General features: G+C 42.3%; 1 protein-coding gene across 2 annotated transcripts in view; it reads left to right on the plus strand.

Moving 5' to 3' along the window:
* Positions 1–14,734, plus strand: part of BRINP2 (BMP/retinoic acid inducible neural specific 2) — a 153,460-nt gene that overhangs the window by 61,971 nt on the left and 76,755 nt on the right. Inside the window, exon 2 of one of the 2 annotated variants that reach the window (XM_055582749.1) lies at positions 8,676–8,809. The exons of the other annotated variant lie outside the window; for it this stretch is intronic. The gene's annotated coding sequence lies outside the window, so the exon portion shown is untranslated. The remainder of the gene's footprint in view (positions 1–8,675; positions 8,810–14,734) is intronic. 2 annotated transcript variants of the gene reach the window in all.

Below are 14,734 nucleotides of genomic sequence, written 5' to 3' on the forward strand. Positions count from 1 at the left end.
CGGTAGTTTGAGCATTCTTTGGCATTGCCTTTCTTTGGGATTGGAATGAAAACTGACCTTTTCCAGTCCTGTGGCCACTGCTGAGTTTTCCAAATTTGCTGGCATATTGAGTGCAGCACTTTCACAGCATCATCTTTCAGGATTTGAAGTAGCTCAACTGGAATTCTGTCACCTCCACTAGCTTTGTTCGTAGTGATGCTTCCTAAGGCCCACTTGACTTCACATTCCAGGATGTCTGGCTCTAGGTGAGTGATCACACCATCGTGATTATCTGGGTCGTGAAGATCTTTTCTGTACAGTTCTGTGTATTCTTGGCATCTCTTCTTAATATCTTCTGCTTCTGTTAGTGCTCATGGATCAATAATACCCACCTTGTTGCAAGTAAAGTGCTTAGCACAGCATCCAGTAGAAAATAAGCCCTCAGTAAATAGGACTTTGTACCATGATTAACCTAACAATGTAAAATAATTACATACAATTTGGGGGGTCAAGCAGAGTGATGTGGCAAGTGGAAGTACATACCATACGTGCACACATTTCCATCTGCTCAGTCTGTCTGTGTCTTTTGGTTGGTGCATTTAATCCATTTATCCATTTACATTTAAGGTAATTATCAATATGTTTGATCCTATTACTGTTTTCTTAATTGTTTTGGGTTTATTTTATGTAGGTAGGTCTTTTCCTTCTCTTTTTCCTGCCTAGAGAAGTTCCTTAAGCATTTGTTGTAAAGTTGGTTTGGTAGTGCCGAATTCTCTTAACTTTTGCTTGTCTGGAAAGCTTTTGATTTCTCCATCAAATCTGAAGGAGACTTGCTGGGTAGAATATCCTTGGTTGTAGGTTGTTCCCTTTCATCACTTTAAATATATCATGCCATTCTCTTCTGGCTTGGAGAGTTTCTGTTGAGAAATCAGCTGATAGGCTAATAGGAGTTCCTTTGTGTGTTATTTGTCAATTTTCCCTTGTTGCTTTTAATATTTTAGCTCTGTCTTTAATTTTTGTCAGATTATTATGTGTCTTGGTGTGTTCCTTCTTGGGTTTATCCTGCCTGGGACTTTCTGTGCTTCCTGTACTTGGCTGACTCTTTCCTTTGCTATGTTAGAGAAGTTTTCAGCTATTATCTCTTCAAGCATTTTCTCAGGTCTTTTCACTTATCTCTTTCTGGTACCCCAATAATGCAAATGTTGGTGCCTTTGTTTTTTTAAATTTAATTTTATTTTTAAACTTTACAATATTGTATGGTTTTGCCATATATCAAAATGAATCCACCACAGGTATACGTGTGTTCCCCATCCTGAACCCCCCTTCCTCCTCCCTCCCCATACCATCCCTCTGGGTCATCCCAGTGCACCAGCCCCAAAGAAGAGAAGCAAAAAAGCAAAGGAGAAAAGGAAGATATACCCATTTGAATGCAGAGTTCCAAAGAATAGCAAGGAGAGATAAGAAAGCCTTCCTCAGTGATCAGTACAAAGAAATAGAGGAAGACAATAGAATAGGAAAGACTAGAGATCTCTTCAAGAAAATTAGAGATACCAAGGGAACATTTCATGCAAAGATGGGCTCGATAAAGGACAGAAATGGTATGGACCTAACAGAAGCAGAAGATATTAAGAAGGGATGACAATGTGTACGAGACAGCAAAAGAGACACTGATGTATAGAACAGTCTTATGGACTCTGTGAGAGAGGGAAAGGGTGGGAAGATTTGGGAGAATGGCATTGAAGCATGTAAAATATCATGTATGAAATGAGTTGCCAGTCCAGGTTCGATGCATGATACTGGATGCTTGGGGGCTGGTGCACTGGGACGACCCAGAGGGATGGAATGGGGAGGGAGGAGGGAGGAGGGTTCAGGATGGGGAACACATGTATACCTGAGGCGGATTCATTTTGATATTTGGCAAAACTAATACAATTATGTAAAGTTTAAAAATAAAAGAAAATTTAAAAAAATGCAAAAAAAAAAAAAAAAAAAAAAAGAATACACAGAAGAACTGTACAAAAACTTCTTCACGGCCCAGATAATCACGATGGTGTGATCATTAACCTAGAACCAGACATCCTGAAATGTGAAGTCAAGTGGGCCTTAGGAAGCATCAGTACAAACAAAGCTAGTAAAGGTAATGGAATTCCAGTTGAGCTATTTCAAATCCTGAAAAACGATGCTGTGAAAGTGCAGCATTCAATATGGCAGCAAATTTGGAAAACTCCTGTTGCCACAGGACTGGAAAAAATTAGTTTCCATTCCAATCCCTAAGAAAGGCAGTGCCAAAGAATGCTCAAATTACTGCACAATTATACTCATCTCACATGCTAGTAAAGTAATGTTCAAAATTCTCCAATCCAGGCTTAAACAATACATGAACCGTGAACTTCCAGATGTTCAAGCTGGTTTTAGAAAAGGCAGAGGAACCAGAGATCAAATTGCCAACATCTGCTGGATCATGGAAAAAGCAAGAGAGTTCCAGAAAAACATCTATTTCAGCTTTATTGACTATGCCAAAGCCTTTGACTGTGTGGAAAATTCTGAAAGAGATGGGAATACCAGACCACCTGACCTGCCTCTTGAGAAATCTGTATGCAGGCCAGGAAGCAAGAGTTAGAACTGGACATGGAACAACAGACTGGTTCCAAATAGGAAAAGGAGTTCGTCAAGGCTGTATATTGACACCCTGCTTATTTAACTTATATGCAGAGTACATCATGAGAAAGGCTGGGCTGGATGAAGCACAAGCTGGAATCAAGATTGCTGGGAGAAATATCAATAACCTCAGATATGCAGATGACACCATCCTTATGGCAGAAAGTAAAGAAGAACTAAAGAGCCTCTTGATGAAAGTGAAAGAGGAGAGTTAAAAAGTTGGTTTAAAGCTCAACATTCAGAAAACAAAGATCATGGCATCAGGTCCCATCAATTCATGGCATATAGATGGAGAAACAGTGGAAACAGTGAGAGACTTTATTTTTTTGGCTCCAAAATCACTGCAGATTATGACTGCAGCCATGAAACTAGAAGACACTTACTCCTTGGAAGTAAAGTTATGACCAATCTAGACAGCATATTAAAAAGCAGATACACTACTTTGCCAACAAAGGCCTGTCTAGTCAAGGCTATGGTTTTTCCTGTGGTCATGTATGGATGTGAGAGTTGGATTATAAAGAAATCTGAGCACCAAAGAATTGATGCTTTTGAACTGTGGTGTTGGAGAAGACCCTTGAGAGTTCCCTGGACTGCAAGGATATCCAACCAGTCCAGCCTAAAGGAAATCAGTCCTGAATATTCATTGGAAGGACTGATGTTAAAGCTGAAACTCCAATACTTTGGCCACCTGATGCGAGGAGCTGACTCATTTGAAAAGACCCTGATGCTGGGAAAGGTTGAAGGTGGGAGGAGAAGCAGACAACAGAGGATGAGATGGTTGGATGGCATCACTGACTCAATGGACATGAGTTTGGGTAAACTCCAGGAGTTGGTGATGGACAGGGAGGCTTGGCTTGCTTCAGTCCTTGGGGTCACAAAGAATTGGACACAACTGAGCAACTGAACTGACTGACTGGTGCATTTAATGTTGTCCCAGAGGTCTCTTAAGTTGTCTTCATTTCTTTTCATCCTTTTTTTTCTATAATCTGTTCTGCAGCAGTGATTTCCACCATTCTGTCCTCCAGCTCATTTATCTATTCTTCTGCCTCAGTTATTCTCCTATTGATTCCTTCTAGTGTATCACTCATCTGTTTGTTTGCTCTTTAATTCTTCTAGGTCTTTGGTAAACATTTCTTGCATCTTTTTAAGCTTTGCCTCCATGCTTTTTCCAAGATCCTGAATCATCTTCACTATCATTATTCTGAATTCTTCTGGAAGGCTGCCTATCTCCACTTTGTTTAGGTGTTTTTCCTGGTGTTTTATCTTGTCCTTTCATCTGGGACATGATTTTCTGCTTTTTTCATGCTGATTAAGGTTCTATAATATGGTTTTTATTTTAGTCACTGTGGAACTATGATTCTTTGTGCTTCTTCTGCCTGCCCTCTGATGGAGGAGGCTAAGAGGCTTTTTTTTTTTTTTTTTTGGTAGGTTTCAGCATTCTCCTATTGATTGTTGTTCAACAGCTAGTTGTAATTTTAATGCTCTCACAGTAGTTTTCTAAAGATTTAGACTGACAATAGCACAATTCACAATTGGGCTGAAAATAATTTTATCTCAGTTTTGATTTGGAAGTTGCTGATTCAAGCCTCAGTTATCCCTGAGATGTGGACATATGCAAATTCTGTTTAGTGTAGAGTCTTCCCACTGTGACTTTGGCTAAGAAGGCTTGTCATAAGAAAGTTGTAACAAAGATTCATACTCACCTTGCTTTCAAAGAAATCCAAGGACTGCCTTCTAGTCTTTTCTCCCACAGTCCCCACATGCCTTTTACATTCTAGCTAAATGGAATGTTCTTTGTCCAATAAACATTAGTTGGAATAATGTGCAGATATTTATTAACTTTCCTAAAAGGAAGGAAGTGGGAAACTTGTTACCACATTTTACAAAAGGCTCAATTTGTCAAAAATAGTTTAGGTAGTCAGTAGCAGTTTGAGACAGAATGAATTGTGAATTAAGACTTTAAAAGCTTTGCTCTAGTTCTTCCACTGAAGTCTCTGAAAGCTTTTTGCACAAGGATCTCCAGATAGTACCAGAATTGCTACAGTCTAAGTATATAGCTTCTCCTTTTAGTGGAGATAGAACTTGCTGTTAAATAATTGAGTAAAAGTGTTAGTCACTCAGTTGTATCCGAGTGTTTGCCACCCCATGGACTGTAGCCCACCAGGCTCCTCTGTCCATATAATTCTCCAGGCAAGAATACCAGAGTGGGTTGCCATTCCCTTCTCCAGGGGATCTTCCCGACCCAGGAATCAAACCAGGGTCCTCTTCATTGCAGGCAGATTCTTCACCATCTGAGCCACCAGGGAAGCAAAGGAACATCATAAAAAAGCAAGCAAACAAATAAAATCAGCAGTTACATGACATGATCAACACAAGTAAAAACCTTAACTCCTCAGGATAATACTGAAGAGACCCTAGATTCAAAGCACCCCTCCTTATGTACCACTTCCTAGAGTGGAGGTTTGGTGATCTGGGTAGGGCAGAGTGAGCTTTGCATCAGCACAAAGGATTGCATGGCAATAAGCCATGTCAGCTTAAGCCAGATGGAGAGAGAGTGCTCAGTAAACTCTTGCATAATGCTGATTTTAGTGTGGGAATACCTGCTTCTGTTAACCTGCCATTATTAATACAAGATGTTGATAATATATGAGCACCTGTAGTAATCCTAGCAAAAGAAGGTGAATAATTTAGTTTGAGAACTAAAGAGCAGATGTATAGTGATGAGTAAGCATGTTTCCCTTAGACAATCTTTCCAAACCACCAATGGCCTCACACCATACTTTTAGAAATGGTGCCCCTTGGTCATCAGTCCCCAAAAAAGTTGACTAGTGATTTCTTTGTCTACCTGGTAACCTCCCAGCTGGCTCCTGCCACCATACCATACACACTGCTCCCAACACACCCGACTTAGTGATGGCATCCACTTTGTCGCTTCACACCACCCTCCCCCAGCTGCCTGCAATACCAGTCCAAGGCCCGAGGGAGAAAAAAATTTGCCTTCATCAAAAAACAAACAACTGAAAAACCACTTAGAGATGGGTTTCTTGGACCCTGCTACAGAAAGGGATAATGATTCTTTCTCAGTGTACTTATTGACATTCATTGAGCAGCATATAGTTTATTTTAGCTAGAGTTTGTGATGTAGCATCTATATTTAATTCCACAAGCTGTCGGGCAACTCATGTATTTACAAACACAATCCCGGAAACACTGTTGTTTGCTGGTCACAGCTGCATCTGTAACATCTCCGGAGCTCTGTACTGTTTGGCAGAGCTCAGGGCATTATCACTTTACATTCTGGTCTGTGCCAAGGCCCCAGTAGGGCAGAGCTGGGGCTAAAAGTTCAGATTCCGTGACAGGTGTGGCAGAAAGCCAAGAGCGAGAGTCACTGTGAGGGCTGTGGATCACAATGGAGTTCCTCGTCAGCCCGCCTCAGTGCTGCAGCCTGCACAGTGGTGGCCGATCCCCCTGTCATTGGCTTCGACTTCTCTCAGCTTCTCAGTCCTGAGAGAAACACTTAAATTCGCCTATGTAGACAGAGGCTGGCTCCTCTGGGAAGTGAGCTGGGGCTTCAAAAATGGAAGCCAGACCATGGGGAAGGAGGCAGGAACAGAAAAGTCTTCCTCTCTGGAGGGTGGAACCAGCTGTCTGCCAGGGATGTGGTGGGGATGACTAAGGCAGCTTCAGTAGCTGGACCAGGGAGAGTGGTTGGCCATAGCCGGGGGCAGGTGCCAAACGGCACGATTCAGGCAGTCTTGGTAACAGAATATATAAAGAGGGCTATATCAAGAGCTGGTGGGGCAATTCCAAATTAGGCAAAGGGACAGGTAATTCTTGGAGATCTGTCTCCTACAGTGGGAAATGGGAAACTGAGAGCAAGGGGTGCAGGAGCCAGAAATAACAGACTATTAAAAGGCAGAGACATCACTTTGCTGACAAAGGTCCATCTAGTCAAAGATATGGTTTTTCCAGTAGTCACATACAGATGTGAGAGTTGGACCATAAAGAAGGCTGAGTGCTGAAGAACTGATGCTTTCAAACTGGTGTTGCAGAAGACTCTTGAGAGTTTGTTGGACAGCAAGGAGATCAAACTAGATGATCCTAAAGGAAATCAGTCCTGAATATTTATTGAAAGGACTAAAGCTGAAGCTGTAATACTTTAGCCACCTGATGAGAAGAGCTGACTCATTGGAAAAGACCCAGATGCTTTCATTGGCAAAGACTGAGGGCAGGAGGAGAAGGGGGCAACAGAGAATGAGGTGGTTGGATGGCATCACCGACTCAATGGACATGAGTTTGAGTAAATTCCAGAAGATAATGAAGGGCAGGGAAGCCTGGTGTGCTGTAATCCATGGTGTTGCAAAGAGTTGGACAGGATTTAGCAACTGAACATCAACAACAGTTGGGTTTGGGGGGATCTAAGGAAAGAGCACTGTAACTCAGGGCATGCAGGATATCAGCAGTTGTTGGTTGTCTATCAGGGCCCAGGTTGGGGAAACACACCTGACCTTATGGTTTTTTAAGATAGTACAAGGGATATATAGCTACCTTCTTATAAGGCCCATGCTGACAGACCATCTGAACAGGAGCCACAAAGCTTCCCCCACAGCAGAAGGTTTAAGCATCCTTTTCCAAGCCAAGAAATGGATTTTAGGTGAATGTTGCTTTTGTTCTCTAAGATTTTTAGGCTTGTCATCAATCCGTAGAGATTTTTAAAATGAGGGTGGCCAAGAGGAATTTAGTATAACCTTCTGTGGCCACAGTTCCCTTATCAGATTAACATCTATGGATCTTAGGTGGTTTACATTGTCCAAAGGACTTTTTTGGGATACCATCACTGACTTCTCTGTTCTTGAGTTTGTTCCTCTGTAAAAATGGGCATAACAGCAACATCAACTTCATAAAGTGTTTTAAGAATTAAGTGAGCCAATGAATGGAAAGTTTTAGATCAATGTCTGGAACATAATAATTGGTATCAAAACATAATTGTCAATGATGATGGTAGCTCTGGAATTTATGGATTTCAGCTTCTTAAAATTTCAATTAACTTCTGACACAAGTGATATAAAGACAAAAGGTGCCCTAGGCTTAGTGCTAAGAAACCCAGGTTCATGTCCTGTTTTTGCCCCAAATCTTGAATAATGCATGTAACTCACTGAACTTCTGTGGCCCTACATTTTCTTATCAATCAAACAATGTGAAGGGGGTTCCATCAGCGGCTCAGACTGGAGAGTTACATCAAAATCTTCTTGGAGGTTTTCCAAATATTATAAAATATAGAAATACATCCCAACCCAAGATATCAGTTATTCCTCTCTTCTCCTCCTTCCTTTTCTCCATGCCACTCCTCCTTCCTCCAGCACACATACCATGCACACACTCCAGGCTGCTGAGAACACTGGGGCCAGGCAATCTCTAGGATCTCACTCCTTGCCTCTAGTTCCATGATCTGATCAGGTGCAAATTTATCAGAGACCAAAGACTGTAGGAAGGCAAAGGAAGCAAGTAATCAACACAGAGGCTAGTGTTGACAGACTCTTTGGAGAACATGAGTCTCAAAGATGTGCTAGATATAGACTTACAGAGAAAAAAGGAAGACAGGAGTGAGTGTATGGTGAAACTCATGGCGGGACTATCAGAGGTCAAGTGACAGAGGCCACAGATAAAGGCAAAAGGACTGTCTACCTCTGCTGGCATTAACTAGAGACTGTTGGGGGAAGAGGACCGGTTAGGCCACTGGAGTCACATGTAGAGACCCTGGAGGGCTGATGAGGACACATTTTTAGCAGAGATTTTGTCTTCCCAGGCTTCTTACCTGTAAACAATGTGCCTGCCTTGAGTGAGGTGGTGGCTCTGGACTCTTTTGGGCTTCAAAAACCTATATAGATGCCTTGGAAGAAACAGCAGTGAACACACACAGCACTCACCAGGGCCAGGCACTTTTTGGGGGTTTTACAAATGTTATGGCATTTAATGCCCACAGCCCTATGAGGAGGCACTACTATTATTGTTGTTGTTTTTTTTTTTTTTTTAAACAGTTGAGGACGCTGAGCCAAGAGAGGTGGAGCCAACCTGAGAAGCCAGGCGTTCTGGCTCTGTGGTCTCTACTCGTTACTCCTCCACTGCGGAGCAGCTGATGGGGACTCAGTGCCTGGGGGAGGAAGGAAGACAGGTTTGTTCTCAGGCACAAGGAGCTACTGGGGTGTCATGGAAGTGGTTTTGAGGAAGATTAATCTGCATGGAGATCAGGTTTCAAAGGCTTTGAAATGTGCAGCTTTTCGCTTAGAGATTCTGGTCTGCCTTGCCTTCTCTCTTCTGGAGAACCCTATGACCTCAAGGGAAGTTCTGGGCCAGAGGGGCCTCCCGGGTCTGCACACAGTGACCCAGGCTTTATCACATGAGGCTCTGGGTGAGGCTCTCAGTTAGCTTGTCTCCCCAAGGAAAGTGCCAAGGACACCTGGCAAGCAAGTCTGAAGCCTCTGCCACTGACAGATGAATCCGTCCTTGATGAGTGAAGGGCTGCTTATCACACAGCAAAAACTTGTAAACTGGGGGCCCTCGGGATGGAGCCTATGAGGTCTCATGTCAGTAAAGTTCTGTGTAAGTATGTGTGTGAGAGAGAAAGAGGGAGGGAGAGAACATTATTCTTTTAAGCTCATTACAGAATCTTCAAGTTCTATATTTTTTGTTGCTCCCTGAAGGCAAGTATTGGATCTAACTTGTACCGTCATCCAGTACGGTCTTTGTGCATAGAAACTGCTTATTAACTGATTGTCTGTTCCATGGACAGAGGTGAGGGAGGGTAAGGAGAGCTGAGTGATAGGTTTTAGAGATGAATATGTGAGTTTGATTTTTGCTTTCTTGTGGAATGGTCTCTATCAAGTCCCTTCACCTCTCACACTCTCTCCTCTTAAAGGTCTCCTATGAATACAAGGCCATTTAGTAATTATTGGGTTGGCCAGAAAGTTCGTTTGGGTTTTTCTGTAATCTCTGATGAAAAACCCCAATGAACTTTTTAGCCAACCTAATAGTCATCATGATTAGCACTTACCTTTGCACATATCATCGTTAACATGGTTAACCTGATTCTGTGCAGGGAGGCTATCCCTATGCTTCTCTTAAGTTTGGCAGTGGGGGAATGCATCAAGTGTACCCTGCCAGATCCATGCCACTTTGGGGGTGGGGTGAGTGACACTGAAAGTCACATCCAGAGCCTGGAGGGGACAGTGGCAGTTGGGGTGTGACATCTTCCCCGGGTGCACATGAGGAATGATGGGCACTGTTGAAACTCTCTGATGTGCTACCAGGAGTGTGTTATAAGGGTAAAAACACCATGGTTAGTGTGTGTTGAGGCTGGCAGATCATGCCAACAAGAGAGGAGAATGCAAGTCATTCATCTGAACTGACAGTGCTCCCACCATCCTCCCCTTGGGGAACCTCCACTGCAGGATGTCCTGTCATTTTTCTGGTCTGCTCTCCCTTTCTAGTCAAAACAGGAGGATTTAAAAGAGGTTTTATATCAAGATGCCGTAGATGAAAAGAATAACATTTTCTGTGAGTTTGTACCATGGATGCCCTCAGATTTATTTAAGAAAACATCTCTTCAATCGAGTTGGCCAATTAACCACTCAAATGACTTGAAAACTTATTTAATGTCATTGCCTAATCACTTTATTAAATGTCACTGCTCCAACAGGCAAGAATCTCTGCTTTACCCCTCTCTTCTCTTATGCTTCACTCTCTTTCAAAAACAAAGAGCCTCCTCCCAAAGAAGACTAAAATCTCAGAGCCTCATCCCTTATATTTGTCCTCCTTTTATCTGCTTAGAATTAAGGGATTTCAGCATTGGGCAGGACCATAGGGATTATTTCACGGGTGACCATAGGGAGGCTCTCAGAGCGAAGTGACTTGCTCCCAAGGGAACAAACTTGTAAGTCGAAAAGCCTGTGTATTTTTGTAGCTGTAAATCATGTGAGTGGTGCACGAAGTGAAAATACTAGAGGAACCAGAATAGGTAGACCCAAATCTGCCACCAACATACATGACCTTGTGCAACTCGGTTATCTATTCCTAGGCTCAGTGTTCTCATCTGTTAAAAGGGGAGCCTAAAATCTGAGAAACAAAGATCGAGCATCATTTTATTATCTTTTGCTTCTTAAGCAGTAACTACTGGTGTATTCTATTTTCTACACAAATAGAAAGTGATGTCTGCTGGTGTTAAGGATAATTGTTAACAAATTAACTCTTTTGTTAATTATAATAAAATAGCAATAGCTTAGCCATATCCTTGACTTGCAATAGCTTGTTGTTGTTGTCTAGTTGCTAAATTGTGTCTATTTTGTGACCCCGTGGACTATAGCTAGCCAGGCTCCTCTGTCCATGGGATTCTCCAGGCAAGAATAGTGGAGTGGGTTGCTGTTTCTTTTTGCAGGGAATCTTCCTGACCCAGGAGTAGGACCTGCATGTCCTGCATTGGCAGGCAGATGCTTTGCCTCTGAGCCGCCTGGGCTTAGCCATATCCTTACCTCCTCTAACATGCAGCCTGTCCCCTGCATGGTATTTATCAGTCAACTCTAGCTCCCTTGCCAAGATTTAGTACTTGAGCAGCTAATGTCCCAGATTCTGATTGTTCTGTAGACAGATCTAGCGTGCATGAAGATGGAGACCAGCAGGAGGAGAGAAAAGAGTCCCCATAAGTCTTCAGCTGGGTGACATCTTGATGGAGATGTGATTCTTATAAGCTCTCCCCTGGAGACCACACTGCCCACTTGTCATGTGATTTCATCTGCATCTTATTTTCTCAATTGACAAAACTGGAGCCCATTGAAATCATGGCTTAATGGACAGATCTGAGCTAACATACAAAGGAAAAGTCATGACTAATTAATTCTACTAGTACCTTTGGGCTAAAGCTTTATTATTTGTATTGGTGTAAAACTCTGTCCTGAGTTGTTGTTGTTTTTGTTGTTCAGTCACTCATTCATGTCTGAATCTGTGACCCCATGGACTGCAGCACACCAAGCTTCCCTGTCCTTCACCATCTTCTGGAGCTTGTACAAACTCATGTCCATTGAGTCTGTGGTGCCATTCAGTCATCTCATCCTCTGTCATCCTCTTCTCTGCCTGCCTTCAATCTTTCCCAACATCAGGGTCTTTTCTAATGAGTCAGCACTTTGCATCAGGTGGCAACAGTTTTGGAGCTTCACTTTCAGCATCAGTGCTTTTAATAAATATTTAGGATTGATTTCCTTTAAGATTGACTGGTTTGATCTCCTTGCAGTCCAAGGGACTCGCAAGAGTCTTCTCTAACACCACAGTTCAAAAGCATCAGTTCTTCAGTGCTCAGCCTTCTTTATGGTCCAACTCTCACATCCATATCTGACTACTGGAAAAACCATAGCTTTGACTAGAAGGACCTTTGTTGGCAAAGTAATCTCTCTGCTTTTTAATATGCTGTCTAGGTTTGGCATAGCTTTGCTTCCAAGGAGCAAGTGTCTTTTAATTTCACAGCTGCAATCACCATCTGCAGTGAGTTTAGAGCCCAAGAACATAAAGTCTGTCACTGTTTCCATTGCTTCCCCATCTATTTGCCATGAAGTGATGGGACCGGATGCCTTGATCTTCGTATTTTGAATATTGAGTTTTAAGTCATCTTTTTCATTCTTCTCTTTCACTTTCATCAAGAGGCTCCTTAGTTCCTCTTCACTTTCTGCCATAATGGTGATATCATCTGCATATCTGAGGTTATTGATGTTTCTCTTGGAAATTTTGATTCCAGCTTGTGCTTCATCCAGCCTGGCATTTTGCACGTTATACTCTGAATATAAGTTAAATAAGCAGGGTGACAATATACAGTCTTGATGTACTTTCCCAATTTTTTTTTTTTTACTTTTTTTTTTTTACTTTCCCAATTTTTAACCAGTCCATTGTTCCATGTCCGGTTCTAACGGTTGCTTCTTGACCTGCATACAGATTTCTCAGGAGGCAGGTCAGGTGGTCTGGTATTCCCATCTCTTTAAGAATTTCCAGTTTGTTGTGATCGACACAGTCAAAGGTTTTAGCATAGTGGATGAGGCGGAAGTAGATGTTTTTCTGGAATTCTCTTGCTTTTTCTATGATTCATCATGTTGACAATTTGATCTCTGGCTCCTCTGCCTTTTCTAAATCCAGCTTGAACATCTGGAAATTCTCTGTTCACATAGTGTTGAAGCCTAGCTTGGGGAACTTTGAGCATTACTTTGCTAGCAAGTGAAAGTGAAGTCGCTCATTCGTGTCCGACTCTTTGTGACCCCATGGACTGTAGACTACAACACTCCTCCATCCATGGGATTTTCCAGGCAAGACTACTGGAGTGGGTTGCCATTTCCTTCTCCAGAGGATCTTCCCAACCCGGGGATCGAATCTGGGTCTCCCACATTGTAGGCAGATGCTTTACCATCTGAGCCACCAGGGAAGTCTAGTTTGTGAGATGAGGGCAATTGTGCAGTAGTTTGAGCATTCTTTGGTATTGCCTTTCTTTGTGATTGGCATGAAAACTGACCTTTTCCAGTCCTGTGGCCACTGCTGAGTTTTCCAAATTTGCTGGCATATTGAGTGCAGCACTTTTACAGCATCATCATCATCCTTTAGGATTTGAAATAGATCAGCTGGAATTCCATCACCTCCATTAACTTTGTAATGATGCTTCCTAAGGCCTGCTTGACTTTGTACTCCAAGATATCTGACTCTAGGTGAGTGATCACACTGTTACGGTTACTTGGGTCATTGAGATCTTTTTGGTACAATTCTTCTGTGTATTCTTGCCACCTCTTCCTGATATGTTCTGCTCCTGTTAGGTTCATACCATTTCTGCCCTTTATTGTGCCCATCTTTGCATGAAATGTTCCCTTGGTATCTCTAATTTTCTTGAAGAGATCTCTAGAATTACCCATTCTATTATTTTCCTCTATCTCTTTGCATTGGTCACTTAGGAAGGCTTTCTTACCTTTCCTTGCTATACTTTGTAACTCTGCATTCTGATGGGTATATCTTTCCTTATCTCTTTTCCCTTTCACTTGTCTTCTTTTCTCAGCTGTTTGCAAGACCTCCTCAGACAAGCAATTTGCCTTTTTGCATTTCTTTTTCTTGGGGACAGTTCTGATCACCACCTCCTGTACAGTGTTATGAACCTCCATCTATAGTTCTTTCCAGGGCTCTATCAGATCTAATCCCTTGAATCTATTTCTCACTTCTACTGTATAATCATAAGGGATTCAATTTAGGTCATGCCTAAATGACCTAGTGGTTTTCCATACTTTCTTCAAGTTAAGTCTGAATTTTGCAATAAGGAGTTGATGATCTGAGCCACAATCAGCTCCCAGTCTTGTTTTTGCTGACTGTATAGAGCTTCTCCCAGAGAAGGCAATGACAACCCACTCCAGTACTCTTGCCTGGAAAATCCCATGGATGGAGGAGCCTGGTAGGCTGCAGTCCATGGGGTTGCTAAGAGTCGAACACAACTGAGTGACTTCACTTTCACTTTTCACTTTCATGCATTGGAGAAGGAAATGGCAACCCACTCCAGTGTTCTTACCTGAAGAATCCCAGGGAAGGTGGAGCCTGGTGGGCTGCCGTCTATGGGGTCACACAGAGTCAGACACGACTGAAGTGACTTAGCAGTAGCAGCATAGAGCTTCTCCATCTTTGACTGCAAAGAATATAATCAATCTGATTTCGGTATTGACCATCTGGTGACGTCCATGTGTAGAGTCTTCTATTGTGTTGTTGGAAGAGAGTGTTTGCTATGACCAGTGTGTTCTCTTGGCAAAACTTTGTTAACCTTTGTCCTGCTTCATTTGGTACTCAAAGACCAAATTTGCCTATTACTCCATTTATCTCTTGACTTCCTACTTTTGCATTCCAGTCCCCTATGAAAAAAAAAAGGGGGGGGCAACTTTTTTGTGTGTGTTAGTTCTAGAAGGTCTTGTAGATCTTCATAGAATCCATCAATAGACTTGGATTACTGTGATACCGAATGGTTTGCCTAGGAAATGAACAGAGATCATTCTGTCATTTTTGAAATTGCACCCAAATACTGCATTTCATACTCTTTTGTTGA

Source organism: Bubalus kerabau, chromosome 5 (assembly GCF_029407905.1).
Source record: "Bubalus kerabau isolate K-KA32 ecotype Philippines breed swamp buffalo chromosome 5, PCC_UOA_SB_1v2, whole genome shotgun sequence".
Taxonomy (NCBI): Eukaryota; Metazoa; Chordata; class Mammalia; order Artiodactyla; family Bovidae; genus Bubalus; species Bubalus kerabau.